At 41.0% G+C, this 15,266-nt stretch overlaps 1 long non-coding RNA gene across 2 annotated transcripts in view; it reads left to right on the forward strand.

Annotated features, from left to right (window-relative positions):
- The window catches only part of LOC125451135 (uncharacterized), a 353,914-nt gene that overhangs the window by 300,666 nt on the left and 37,982 nt on the right, over nucleotides 1-15,266 (forward strand). For both annotated transcript variants that reach the window (XR_009445587.1, XR_009445589.1), the window contains exon 13: nucleotides 1,096-1,195. This is a non-coding gene — a long non-coding RNA (uncharacterized LOC125451135). The remainder of the gene's footprint in view (nucleotides 1-1,095; nucleotides 1,196-15,266) is intronic.

Consider the following 15,266-nt stretch of genomic DNA (forward strand, 5'->3'; position numbering starts at 1 on the left):
CACTGAGTTGATTTATTTAAACTAAAAATGTATGCTTGCAATGCTTTTATGAATAAAGATAATTGGATTTTAATGTAAGAGATATCTAGTGTTCAGTTAGGAGGTGGTGTTGCAGTGAGAGCAAGAAGACAGTAACTTTGCATATTAAGCAGATGTTCACCTGCACATCTGCCAATGTAGTATACTGTATCCACTGTACCCGATGTGGTTTCCTCTACATTGGGGAAACCAAGTGGAGGCTTGGGGACCACTTTGCGGAACACCTCCACTCAGTTCACAATGAACAACTGCACTTCCCAGTCGCAGACCATTTTAACTCCCCCTCCCATTCCTTAGACAACATGTCCATCATGAGCCTCCTGCAGTGCCACAATGATGCCACCCGAAGGTTGCAGGAACAGCAACTCATATTCCGTTTGGGAACCCTGCAGCCTAATGGTATCAATGTGGACTTCACCAGCTTCAAAATCTCCCCCTCCCCACTGCATCCTAAAACCAGCCCAGCTCATCCCCACCTCCCTAACCTGTTCTTCCTCTCACCTATCCCCTCCTCTCACCTCAAGCCACACCTCCATTTCCTACCTACTAACCTCATCCCGCCCCTTGACCTGTCCATCCTCCCCGGACTGACCTATCCCCTCCCCACCTCCCCACCTATACTCTCCTCTCCACCTATCTTCTCCTCTATCCATCTTCGGTCCGCCTCCCCCTCTCTCCCTATTTATTCCAGGACCCTCTCCCCATCCCCTTCTCTGATGAAGGGTCTAGGCCCGAAACGTCAGCTATTGTGCTCCTGAGATGCTGCTGGGCCTGCTGTGTTCATCCAGCTCCACACTTTGTTATCTTGGATTCTCCAGCATCTGCAGTTCCCATTATCTCTGAAGAAAGTAACTCTGTTAGTTTGCCTTTATTCACACAGGTTAGAGCATAAAAGAGTTACATAAAACATCAAAGTGACATTTCTGCTATTTGATACCTTTTGAATAGCAAGAAAATAATACAACATAGTTAAATATGCCAACCTGCCCAGCACTGAATGCTCATGAACCACATATGAGGAAGTAATAACTTGACAACTTTTTCTTTGTGCCCCAGATATGACCCGGATGTTGAGGAGGTAACAAATGACAATGACAATTCAGTACATTATGAGAAGCTGAATCCAAAGGTGTTCTAAAGAATACAACAAAACAAGGTAAGAAAATCAGTACGTTGACCCCTTAGCATTATTCTTTGTATGGGCTCTGTACAGGTTAATGTATTATGCAGTCCACTGAACCAAAGGCATTATTTGAGGAAAATGTCTGCATAAATTACTTTCCTGCCTTCTTAGAGAATCAGGTTAACTGTTACAATCCCTAACCAAAGGAAAATTTGAATTTACCAAATGACCCCAAATAGGAAACTAATGGACATTATTCTACAATGTCATAGATTGCATTGTCTGCATGTTTGAATCTAACTTCTCCACAAAGTCCTTCAAAACTCTAAACTTCCTCAGGTAGAATACCTGTTCGTTTTCTTCAACACATTAGTCACCAATCTTCATCCAATGTTAATTCTAAACCAACCTGTATTCCATAGGCATAGTTTTCAGCAAAATGGCACATTTCTACTGAACTACCTCAGCTCTGCACACAACATGTCAGATGATGTGCAGCACCCAGAACATATTTATCTAAACTCTGTAATATGTGTGTGCACTACATGACTGGTTATGGTCAATCAGCTCCCACAAACAAATGGAAACCAGAACAGCAATGTTATTTTCTTTATCTCCACTCCTTGATTCAACTTTTGTGTTCACTTTTTCTGAACTACACCGCAATCTCTTCTCTGTTCAGCAGAACATAGACACGTGGCTGTTTTCTGGCTGGCTGGCATCAAGTGGGTTTGTTTTCAATTGTTCTTTTTTTTCACTCACTGGCAATTTTAACAGGGCTGTTGACTCCTCCATTCCTTCCCGCACCAGATCCATGGAGCTGTTTATTTTTCCTTGGGAGACTAACTGCATGATCTCCTTGTTGAAGTTAGTTGCCAAGCCCCAACAGATTTAACATAATAACCTTGTATTCCACGTTAACCTCACATCCTTCAGGCTGCAAATTCGTGTCCACAAAAATGACTAATGTGGTGTCCTCGTCATAGAAGTGTTTGCACATGTTCTCCTTGGAGAAATCATAAACCACCAGGTATCTCCTTCAAAGAAAAACAACAGCATTGTAACCAGAGATGTTTACAGTTCTACTTGCATGTTCTTTCACCTGTAAGTTTATGACATCAAATATAAACAGCGAAATTATAAACCAAGGTTAAAATGTACCATTTGGAATAGTGGAATAAAGGTCAACATTTCAACAAGAGATGAATATTCAGCAAAACTCTGTGCATAACAAGCACCTCTAAGGACAAGTGGGAAACACGTAATATATCAAAAACTACTTAGCTGTCAGATAGCAAGAACTGCAGCTGCTGGAGTCAGAGATAACTAAGTGAGGAGCTGGAAGAATGCAGCAGGCCAGGCAGCATCAGATAAACAGGACAGATAAACAGGAAAGTTGATGTTTCAGGCCGGGATATGGTCTCTTCGTGACTCAAGCCAGGTTGTTCTGTTGGCAGAACTATGTATCCCTTCAGGCTATAGGAAAAGGGCATGGAATTTGTACAAAACATTTTTGGCAATGAATGTAACCATTTCTTTAAGTAGCCACTAGAAAAAATGCATTTCAACATTTTTATTAGATCAAACCATCCAAAATTGGTCAGCATGCTTTTGCATTAGTTTATTGCAAGGTTAGATTTGTGACCACCATCAAGCAAGCTAAAAAATGTAATCTCTTCCTCCAGGACAGAATAAGTACTACTACTGGTGCAATATTTTGGTATCACAATTCTTTCTAACCTCATGACTACTTCTCCATAATCTATGTATAACTAGCACTACTGATCACTTGAGGTCTGTTGTATGCTTTGAAGTTGTTTCTGCAAGGTCTAAAGAGTAATGAATTGTAGCAGCGGGAGCACTTTTTAGCTAAGATCAGGAATAATAATGTTAACTATGCAATTTATACATGAGGCTACCAGAACTGATAAATAAAGCAATAAGAGAAGGCAAGAAGCTAAGAATGATGAGTCTCATTACATTGTTTCCTATTAGATTTGTCAAAAAGACTGAAGTAGTTAACTGGCCACAATGATGACAATTATTGCTAAGTGATGGAGAAATCTCTGAAAAGTCCTAGTCTCCATTATATGTGATGCATCAGAACCAATGAACCTAAAACAATATTGTTTCTCCACTAAGTTTCATTAAGATCAATATTCAAATTTTTATAAAACTTAAGTTGAATTATATTGTCTTAACTGTTCATTAATGGATATATGAATCAAGTTGAAGAACAAAACTTGCATTTGTAAAGAAATGTTCATATCCTGAAGATATTCCAAATCACTTTGCAACTCGTAAATAATTTTTTCATATGTAATGAAATGAAAATTCAGCAATTAACATCTACACATCAAATTCCAATAAACAATACTGACATAAACAAACAGACTATACTAGGGAATATTGAAGGGCACATATAGCCAGAACACAAGAAGAACCTCCCCACACTTCTTCCAAAAGTCTTACCCTTACATACTGCACAGAGGGCAAAAGGAACATTTGTTTATTGTCTTCTCTGAAAGACAAAATTCCTAACCATTAAACTAGATTATCTGTGTGAGTTTTCTGGGTCAAGCTTTCGAACTCGCCATCTTCTGACTGCAAAATCCAAGAGCATTTGCATTAGTTCAAAACCAATATTCATCAAATCATACAGATTGCACAAGTGCAGATTTATTATAAAATTTAGAACTGGGAGGGAAATCTCAATAACTCATTATATTTGAAGTTTACAACATTCAGATCTCCACCTAGCCTTCTTCTCTCCAAGGAGAACAGCCCTAACTTCTTCAGTCTATCATTATTACTGAAATTTCTCATTCCTGGAACCATTCTCGTAAATTGCTTCAGCATTGTCTCCAATTTATTCACATCTTCCTTATAAAATGGCACATACAACTATACACAAAACTCCAGCTGAGATCTAACATGTGCTTTGTACAACTTCAACATCGCCTCTTTGCTCTTGAACTCTATGTCTTTATTAATGAAGCTGAGAACACTGGATGCTTTATTATTTGCTCTCTCAACATATCCCGCCACCTTCAATGATCTGAGCACACGTACATATAGGTCTTTCTGCTTCTGTGCCCTCTTTGGAATGACACCCTCTACTCAATACTGTCTTTCACTGTTCTTCCTACTGAAATGCATTACCTCTCTCTTCTCTGCACTGCACCAAGTCTGCTACCTATCTGATCACTCCACCAAGTTGTCATGTCCCTTTGACTTTGAAACTGTTCTCCTCACAGTTCATGATTCTTCCAAGTTTTCTGTCATCTGTAATTTTGAAATTGTTCACTGAACACCACGTTCCTTCCGGCAAGAATGGCAGCAGGGTAAGTTGCTCCATTTGGAGATCCACTCTGCTCACCAGTTCTCTTTCTCTTTCTTTCGTTGTCCTTCCTTTTTTTTCCCCCTTCTCCTATCTCCTTCTGCGGTAATCCTATCCTCTCCCACCCCTTTTAGCTACCTACCTAAAGAGCCAGGAAGGAACCAGGTTGCAACTGGGAACCACACGAAGGGAGCTGAACACACAGGTTGTGTCCTGCAGCAACAGTGAGTTGAGCGTGGGCCAGAGCAATGGCGTGTATTAAGAGTGGGCCAGCAAGACTGGGCCAGTGCAGCAGCGGCAGTGAGAGCAAGCCAATGAGTCAGACGAGAGAGTGTCGGTGAGACAGTCCAGAATGGGACACAGACAGTGACATGGCATGAGCTAGAAAGCCTGGAGCGGGATTCTGGAGGAGAATGGCATGGGCTGAAAAGCCTGGAGTGGGACTCTGAAGGAGGAATGGCATGGGCTGAAAAGCCTGCAGTGGGACTCTGAAGGAGGAATAGCATGGGCTGGAAAGCCTGGAGTGGGACTCTGAAGGAGGAATGGCATGGGCTGGAAAGCCTGGAGTGGAACCCTGAAGGATGAATGGCATGGGCTGGAAAGCCTGGAGTAGGATTCTGAAGGAGGAATGGCATGGGCTGGAAAGCCTGGAGTAGGACTCTGGAGGAAGAATGGCATGGGCTGGAAAACCTGGAGTGGGACTCTGGGGGTGGAACGGCATGGGCTGGAAAGCCTGGAGTGTGACCCTGAAGAGGAATGGCATGGGCTGGAAAGCCTGGAGTGGGACCCTGAAGAGGATTGGCATGGGCTGGAAAGCCTGGAGTGGGACTCTAGGGGTGAAATGGCATGGGCTGGAAAGCCTGAAGCAGGGCTCTGGGGTAGGATTGGCGAGGGCTGGAAAGCCTGGAGCAGGGCTGTGGCAGTGGAAAGGAAAGTTGGGCTCTTATTTTAAGTTAATATGAATAGCGCCATGTATGTACTACAAAAGAACATGATTTTCACTGGATTTTTACATTGAATACATGTGACAATAAATGATTTAATTCAATAGTTAATACATATCAAGAAAATAAAGCGTCCCAACACCAACCCTTTTGCTTAGCCTGAAAAATATCAATTAATTTCTCTGCTCTGTTTTACTTCACTGAGCTAGGTTTCTGTCTGTGTTGCTACTGTTTCTTTTTTTTTAATGGCGTGTACCTTTCTTAACAAGTCTATTGCGTGGCATTGTATCAAATGTCTTCTGGAAGTTCATTAACACCAAACCTATAGTACTACCCTCATCAAGCCTTTCTGTAACTATTTCGAAAATTCCAGCAGATTAATTAAACCCGATTTCCTGCTTAGAAATCAATGCTGGCTCTTCCCTATCAACCCACCTTCCTTTTCCACGTGACTACTAGTTCTACCTCAAATAAGAATTTCTTCCCACCACTAAATTAAACTAGCTGGACTATATTTGCTGGACTTATGCTTCCAACCTTTCTTGCATAAAATTGCAATGTTTGAAATTTTCCAGTCTTTTGGCACTTCCCGCAAGCTTCATTCTCACTCTTTCTCAAAATCTTATCTGTTGCTGGTACCGAGTCAACTTCTTTCCTATCAGTTTTGAACCTTTCTCATACAGAGTTTTCTCCTCTGTCACCATGGACTAGGTATCATCTGACTCTTTGTGAAAGACAGATTCAAATTATTTACTTAACATATCTGACATGCTCACTCACTCCATGTGTAAATCCACTTTTTGGTCTTCAATCAGACCTACTGCTCTTTTTACTAATCTTTTATTATGTATGTGTTTATAAAAGATTTTGGACACGCCTTTATGTCGGCTGCCTGTCTTTTCTGTTCTTGATGATTTTCAATCAGTTCATGTTTTAAAGACTCACCTGACTTATTAATGAAAACAAATATGGGCTAAATCTTATTTGCTACAGCTCTGCCCCTCTGACCAGTCTGTTGATATCATCCTGCAACTTACAGATGACTTTCTCATTATTTGTGACTCTATCAATTTTCATGCTGTTTGCAAAGTTCTTGATCAAGCCATTCCTCCACTGCACATATAAGTCCAAGTCATGAATGGACACCCCAAGCAGCAAGGGCCCAGCCCTGATTCTGCCGAATCCTGCTGGAAACAGCCTTGGAGTCACAAAAGTATGCCTTTACCATCATCTTCTACTTCTTGCTTCTCAGTCAATTTTGGATCCAACTTGCCACTTTCTTGATCCGTCTGCCATGAGGAGCCTTGTCAAAAGTCTTGCTAAAGTCTTTGTACACCACATCAAATGCATTAACTTCATCAATCCTCCTTTGTTACCTCCTCAAAAACTTGGATCAAATTTGTCAGATATGGCCTTGTCTTAACAAATCCATTTTATCTATCCAATTATTATTCAGTATTTCTGAACACTCGGAGATATTTTCTATCACTCAGAATATTTCTAATAGCTTCCTCCACTGTGGTTAGATTGGCTGGGAAGTATTTTCCTGATCTATCCCTTTTCCGCATTTTAAAAAATGCAACGTTGTTAGCAATCCTCCAGTCCCTGGCACATCGCCTACAGCCAGGGACCCTGATATTTCCTCCCTTGCCTCACTCAACATCAAGGGACTTGTTTCACGTGGGTCTACAGGTTTAAATGAGTGAGTGTTGGTTATCTAGCAAATCAGAATGGTAAGTTAACAATAGACAAGAAGGATATGGAACTACTTGGTACAGATCATTGGAGATTAAGAGCAGGAGTATGCTGTTCAGCCTTTAAAGTCTGCTTCACCATTCTAGATCTCAAGAGCACAGCTGACTGTCTACCGTAATATCAATTTCCTTCACTATACCAATATCTCCTGCTCTCATTGGTATCTAGAAATCTGTTAATCTCTATCATAAACATAGTCAATTACTGTGCTTCCACAGCCTTTAAATGATGAAAATTCCAAAGATTTGCTTCCCTTTAATTGAAGATATTCCTCTTCATCTTAGTCTTGGAATATTGTTTAACCTTTGTTCTGTAACTCTATCCCCTGATTCAAGGCATGCCCCACCATCTCCTCCCATACCCAGCCAAGGGAAACTTTCTGCATCCCCCATCACACCCTTTAAAGTTCTAAACGTTTCAATGCAATTACATCTCATTGACATTAATGCCATGGAGGCTTGGGTCTTTATGCACATCTATAATGTTTAAAATTCATGCACTCACTGTACAGTTCTTTGCTAAGTCCCTCTCATAGTGCCGCATTTTACATATCTTTACACTGAATTCCATCCTTCTGCCCAGACTATATTATTCTAAATTTTCTTTGAATAATTTATTTACTCAAAAAGTAATGTAGATTTTCTTTTTCAAAAACTCCACTATTGATAGTCAAGAATCGATCGGGAAGGATTCTATCAGGGATTTATCCTAGTGGCGGTGTGCTGGCATATGTTAATTCCTAGAAACAGACAACACGACAGACCACTATATTCTTGAGCTACAGCTGACTTCCTTTATTACCAGCATGGCTAGCTGCACTATTTACTTATTGTAACCCAACATAATTCTCTATAGCTCCCATAGATGCAAATAAATATCTCCTCTTTGCTGTTTTCAATTAATATGGAAAGGTGATGGACCCCAAGAATGTTTTGAGTGAATGCATACAGTGTCAGAACAATATGTTATGCAAGGAAACCTCTTGAATACAACCAAAGACTTCTAGCAGCAAATCTAATAATGCAGCCCAGTTATTCAACTGAGAGAGGAATTCAAATGCCTAGGAAGTCAAATCTGAGTGGAGCTCCAAAAGAGAAGACTATAAAGCGCACTAAAAGCTTGTTTGGGATATCTAATGTACTTTGTACATGAGGCAACTATGGCCTGTATTCTAAGTTGAAATGTAACCACTATTACTGGAAGGAAATTTTAAACAAAGAGGGAGAGGAGAATATGTGAAATAATGGCAATGATGGCCATGGATAAGTGAGAAGTTTATTAAAAACCTGCCAGCTCAATGCAATCGTACCTGAGGACTGGAGAGAGGCAAATGTAATTCCTCTCTTCAAGAAAGGAAATAGAGAAATCCCCGGCAATTACAGACCAGTAAGTCTCACGTCTGTCATCTGCAAGGTGTTAGAAAGGATTCTGAGGGATAGGATTTATGACCATCTGGAACAGCATGGCTTGATCAAATGCAGTCAACATGGCTTTGTGAGGGGCAGGTCATGCCTCACAAACCTTATCGAGTTCTTTGAGGATGTGACTAGAAAAGTTGATGAGGGTCGAGCTGTGGATGTGGTGTATATGGACTTCAGTAAGGCATTTGATAAGGTTCCCCATGGTAGGCTCATTCAGAAGGTCAGGAGGAATGGGATACAGGGGAACTTAGCTGTCTGGATACAGAATTGGCTGGCCAACAGAAGACAGCGAGTGGTAGTAGAAGGAAAATATTCTGCCTGGAAGTCAGTGGTGAGTGGTGTTCCACAGGGCTCTGTCCTTGGGCCTCTACTGTTTTTAATTTTTATTAATGACTTGGATGAGGGGATTGAAGGATGGGTCAACAAGTTTGCAGACGACACGAAGGTTGGAGGTGTCGTTGACAGTATAGAGGGCTGTTGTAGGCTGCAGCGGGACATTGACAGGATGCAGAGATGGGCTGAGAGGTGGCAGATGGAGTTCAACCTGGATAAATGCGAGGTGATGCATTTTGGAAGGTCGAATTTGAAAGCTGAGTACAGGATTAAGGATAGGATTCTTGGCAGTGTGGAGGAACAGAGGGATCTTGGTGTGCAGATACATAGATCCCTTAAAATGGCCACCCAAGTGGACAGGGTTGTTAAGAAAGCATATGGTGTTTTGGCTTTCATTAACAGGGGTATTGAGTTTAAGAGTCGTGAGATCTTGTTGCAGCTCTATAAAACTTTGGTTAGACCGCACTTGGAATACTGCGTCCAGTTCTGGTCGCCCTATTATAGGAAAGATGTGGATGCTTTGGAGAGGGTTCAGAGGAGGTTTACCAGGATGCTGCCTGGACTGGAGGGCTTATCTTATGAAGAGAGGTTGATTGAGCTCGGTCTCTTTTCATTGGAGAAAAGGAGGAGGAGAGGGGACCTAATTGAGGCATACAAGGTAATGAGAGGCATAGATAGAGTTGATAGCCAGAGACTATTTCCCAGGGCAGAAATGGCTAGCACGAGGGGTCATAGTTTTAAGCTGGTTGGAGGAAAGTATAGAGGGGATGTCAGAGGCAGGTTCTTTACACAGAGAGTTGTGAGAGCATGGAATGCGTTGCCAGCAGCAGTTGTGGAAGCAAGGTCAATGGGGTCATTTAAGAGACTGCTGGACATGCATATGGTCACAGAAATTTGAGGGTGCATACATGAGGATCAATGGTCGGCACAACATTGTGAGCTGAAGGGCCTGTTCTGTGCTGCACTGTTCTGTGTTCTATATTCTATGTTCTCTGTTATCAAAAGTCAAGGAAAGTTTTCTTACTGTCTTCTTGTAAATAACTGGTTTCGTTATGTAGTGTCATGTGAAAACTAAATTAATTCTATAGAAAGTAATTATGTTCTGTTCAACACTGGCCTTAGCAAAACCTTAGGGTTAGGGCAGGAAAAGAATATGCAAACCATAGGAAATGAGAACCAGCTTCCCAATTGTCTAGGTCACTGAAGACTCACCATTTTAACTAAACATTTTGTAGGGAATGTGTGATTCCGATCGCCAAACCTTATTTTCTGTTTACCGGATTCTTATTCATGATTTTTCTCACAAGTTAACACTGTAAATTACAATGTCAACATTTCCCATTCAATCTTCCAATGAATTAGTAGCTCTGCCTATCAGCTGTCGCTGTAAAGTGAGTTCCTAAAATTTGTCCTTCCACACTGTCTTGCATGAAAATTAAAGTTTATACTATTTGTCAGCTGTCCTTGGGCAACATTGCAGGGTGTTTATACTTTGTGAACAAAATTGCTGAACGTGGAGTAAAGAACATAGGTTTCTATGGAAAGATGAGCTAGATGCATGGAATGATCATTGGGTACTTACCTTTATGAAGCATGCATTGTGATTTTATTTGTAGCTTTTGTGAGAGATGTTTATCAAAAATAGCAACCACAGTCTTGTCACATACGGACTCATTTTTGCATGCTCTGAATTCTAATATGCAGTTGGTTTGTAGAAATTCAAAAGCAAATTTTATTCTCAGTACTGTTCTTTGGGGTAAGTGCTAAATGGATGACACTTGCCAAAATAAAATGCTGACTTTCCAATGGAAATCTATCCTTTCAAAGTTTGTAACAGTGAGGCCTTCATTCAGATGGACAAACACTTGAAGTGTAGATATTTTTAATCAACCTGTTTAGAGACAGTAATGATACCCTCAAGAGTAAAATTGACTTGAATGTGGGCCTACTGATTACCTATAATTTTCAAATTGACCTGATCAGATCTGTTATTATACTCCTGTAGAGCAGGTTGAGCTTGAATTCATGGCTGTTAAGTCAGAGGAAGGGGCAATATTGCTGCACCATATGAGTCCCTCTATTAGGAGCCTGATTAATACGATGAAATAGGAGTCTGGTGACAAAATTAAGATTTCCTCCACATCCGCCTCCCTGCCTCCCCCTCCTACCAACAGGACATGGTCAGAAGACATTTCTAGTTTTGATTAAATTAATGTTCTCAGCTCTCATTTAAAATGCTGTAAAGGTTGAGAAGAGAGGATCTTGCTACTTAATGATAGTTATGGGTATATTACTTAATTTTAAACATTTGTAGTGTCTGAATAATGAGTTGAAAACTCAGGGGAGTGTTGGAATTGAATAGTTTTGAAAATGGACATTATTCTTTCTAGCTCATTCTAGGTGAAAGGAAGAAGCAATTGATGAAAGAAATACATGCAGCTTAAGGAATGGCAATATAAAGGAATCCTTACTCATCTCTTTGCCAAAGCTATCTCATGTCCCCTTTTTACCCTCCTGACTTAAGTGTACTTTTACTACCCTTATAATCTTCTAGGGATTCATTCAATCCCTATCTATTCCTGACACATGCTTCCTTATTTTTCTTGACCAAAACCTCATTCTCTTTAGTCATCCAGCATTCTGTACACCTACCAGCCTTATCCTTCATCCTAACCAAAACTCATTGTCTCTGGGCTCTCATTATCTCATTTATAAAGGTTTCCCATTGTCCAGCCATCCCTTTGCCTGTGAATATCTTCCTCCAAACAACTTTTGAAAACTCTTACCTAACATCATCAAAACTGGCTTCCCTTCAATTTAAAATTTTATCTTCTGGGTCAGGCCTATCCTTTTCCATCACTATTTTGAAACTAATAGAATTGTGATCACTGGTCCCAAAGTGCTCTTCCACCAAGACCTCAATCACTTGCCCTGCCTTATTTCCCAAGACAAGGTTAGGTTTTGCTCCTGCTCTAGTTGGCACATCCACAGATTGAATCAGAAAATTTTCTTGTACACACTTAACAAATCCCTCTCCATCCAAGCTCTTAACACTATGGCAGTCTCAGTCTATGTTAGGAAAGTTAAAATTCCCTACCTACTACCACCTCATTATTCTTTCTGATAACTGTGATGTCCTTACGGATTTACTTTTCAATTTCACACTGACTATTGGAGGATCTATCACACAATCCCAATTAGGTGATCATCCCTTTCTCATTTCTCAGTCCCAATAAAATAATTTCCCTGGATGTGCTCACCAGAATATCCTCCCTAAGTACAACTATAATCAAAAACATTTCTTTCCCTCCTCTCTTGCTCCCCCTTTCTATTCTTATTTTAGCATCTACACTTTGGAACATTAAGCTGCCAGTCCTGTCCATCCCTGAGCCACACCTCTGTATTGCTGTGAAATTCAAGTCCCATGTTCCCAAAGAATGCCCTAAGTTCATCTGCCCTACCTGTTAGGTCTCTTGCATTGAAATAAATGCAGCTTAATTTATCAGTCCTACCACGTTCTCTGCTTTGTTCCTGCCTGCCCTGACTGGTTGACTTGCTCCTTTCCCCAACTGCACCAGTCTCAAACTGATCGTTTTTCTCTCTATCCCCCCATCCTCCTGTAACAGATTTAAATCCTCCTGACCAGCTCTAACAAATCTCCCCACCAGTTTATTCGTCCCCTTCCAATTCAGGTGCAATTCGTCCTTCTTATACAGGTCATTTCTATCCCTGAAGAGATTCCAATGATTCAAAAATATGAATCCTTCTCACCTCAGCTCCTCAGCCACCCATTCATCTGCTCTACCCTCCTATTCCTATGTCACTAGCTTGTAGCATTGGGAGTAATCCAGATATTACTACCCTTGAGGGCCTTTTTTTTTAATCTTCTGCCTAATTTCCTACATTGTCCGTCAGAACTAATCATTTTCTCTTCCCATGTTGTTAGTTTGAATAAGTACAATGACCTCCTGCTTGTCTTTCTTCCGTTTGATATTACTGTGCACCCTCTCCAAGATATCCTGGACAATGGCATCAGGGAGGCAACAGATCATTCTGCTGTCTCATTGTCTGCCACAGAAACATCTTTCTGTGCCTCTGACTGGAGAGTCCCCAATCACAATTATTCCCTTGGAACCTGACATACCCCTTGTTACATTACAACCCGCCTTGGTACCAGAAATTTAGCTGTCAGTGCTACGTTCCCCTGAGAATCCTTCACCCCCTATATTTTCCAAAACAGTATATTTATCTGAGATTGGAGTAGGCACAGGAGATTCCTGCACTGCAACTTACTGAAGAACATGAGCAGACCTGCATAGAGCAGTGATGAAGTCACAGACAATCTGCACATTTTTCGAGTGCTGAACTTTCCTGTTCATGAAGCCTGCTGGCTGCTGATCAGGTATTTCCATGGCTATGTGGATACAATCAATTACATTCTGTGCCTTCCCTTGCCATGCCTGGTTTCCATCATTTTGCTTTCAACAGAGCTGACCTGTGTCCTACAATTAGCACTTGCTCGTAACACCTACTTCAATCCCATTCCTCTTCTCTATAACAATTAACACTCCCCTTGCCATTCGCCCTGTGAGACCTGTGGCTTCTAGTGTCCCTACATTTTTAACCTTCCGAATCTTCCCATCTGTCAGTTTGTACTTCTCACCTTTTTCCAAAATATAGCACCAAATACCTGTCTACCACTCTCTTCAATTGTGAAGAAGAGTCGTATTGGGCTGGAAATGTTAAATATTTCTATGTCCATATTTGCTGCCAGACCAGTTCCACAGCATTCTGTTTTTATTTCATGTTTCTCATTTCTGTAGCATATTGCTTTTGCTTCAGTACTGGTAACTGGCTTCTATCATGATGATTTCTCGATCAGCACAGGATCAGTTTAGTCCTCATCTGCCAGCAGAACTGCAACTTCTTCAACGGGAGTGAGGAGTGAAAAATCAAAAAGCCCTCTGTCAGTCTTGGGCCTCTCCTTCCTACTGTGCAGCAACTTTCCTTGCAATAAAAGGAAGTGAAAGGGTGAGTGTGATGGTATTGTGTGGATGAGCACTTGATGAGAATGCATAGTTCTCCTAAGTAGTTATGGAGGTGTACAGCACAGAAAAAAAAGCTCTTCAACACTTCATAATCCCAGCAGTCCGAAAAGACTTTAAATATTCTCATCCCATTTTTCCGCACTTGGCCCATAGCCTTGTAGGCCTTAGCACTGCAAATGCACATCTATGGCTTCTACACCTATCACACCCAAAGGAAGTGATTTCCAGATTCCCACCACTATCTGGATAAAAAGAGATTTTCCTCACACTTCCTCTAACCTTTCTGCCCCCTTACCTTCTATCATGCCCTGGGCCATTGATCCATGCATCAAAGCAATAAGGTTTCCTCCTGTCTACCGTATCAATGCCACTCATAATTTATAAGTCTCAATAATGACCTGCTCAATTTCTTCTATTCTAAGGAAAACAATTTCTTCTGTTCTAAGGAAAACAACCTTAGTCTGTCCAATCTCTCTTTATAAGTTAAACTCTCCAGTCTAGACAACATCCTGGTAAATGTCCTTTGCTCCCTCTCCAGTTCTATCACATCCCACTTACTATGTGGATTCCAGAATTGCACATAATACTCTACTGTGGTTTAACCAGCATCTTATACAGTTCCAGAATAAACTCCCTGCTCTTAAACTCTATGCCTCCACTAATAAAGGCAACTAGACCATACGCCTTCTTAATCACTTTATCCATCTGTCCTGATATATTAAGGGAGCACTGTAAGTGCATATCAAGGTCCCTCTGATCCTTGAGTACTTTTCTGGGTCCCATCTCATCATGTCATGGGTTCTTCCCTTTGCTATCGGTCTTGGGACATTTCAAAAGTCTGCTGAAGTCCAAGTAGACTACATCAAAAACATTTCCTGGCCACCTCTGAAAAATTCAATCAAGTTGGTTAGATATGACTTTTCCTTAACAAAACCATGCTGACTGTTTTTGATTAATCCCTGCCTCTCCAAATGCGGATTAATTCTGTCCTCAGAATCATTTCCAATGTTTTCCCCACCGCTGAGGTTAAAAGTGACTGGCCTGTCATTTCCTAGTCTATCCTTTGCTCCCTTCTTGAATAATGCTACCATATTGGCCATCCTCTAGTCATTTGGCACCTCTCCTGTGGCCAGAGAGGAATCAAAAACTTATGTAAGCACACCTGCTATTTCCTCTCTTGCTTCCCTCAACCACCTGGGATACATTTCATTTGGATATTTATTTACTTTTAAGCCTGTCAGGCCATTCAGAACTTCCTTTCCA

The sequence above is a fragment of the Stegostoma tigrinum genome, chromosome 3, assembly GCF_030684315.1.
Source record: "Stegostoma tigrinum isolate sSteTig4 chromosome 3, sSteTig4.hap1, whole genome shotgun sequence".
In the NCBI taxonomy this organism is placed as follows: domain Eukaryota; kingdom Metazoa; phylum Chordata; class Chondrichthyes; order Orectolobiformes; family Stegostomatidae; genus Stegostoma; species Stegostoma tigrinum.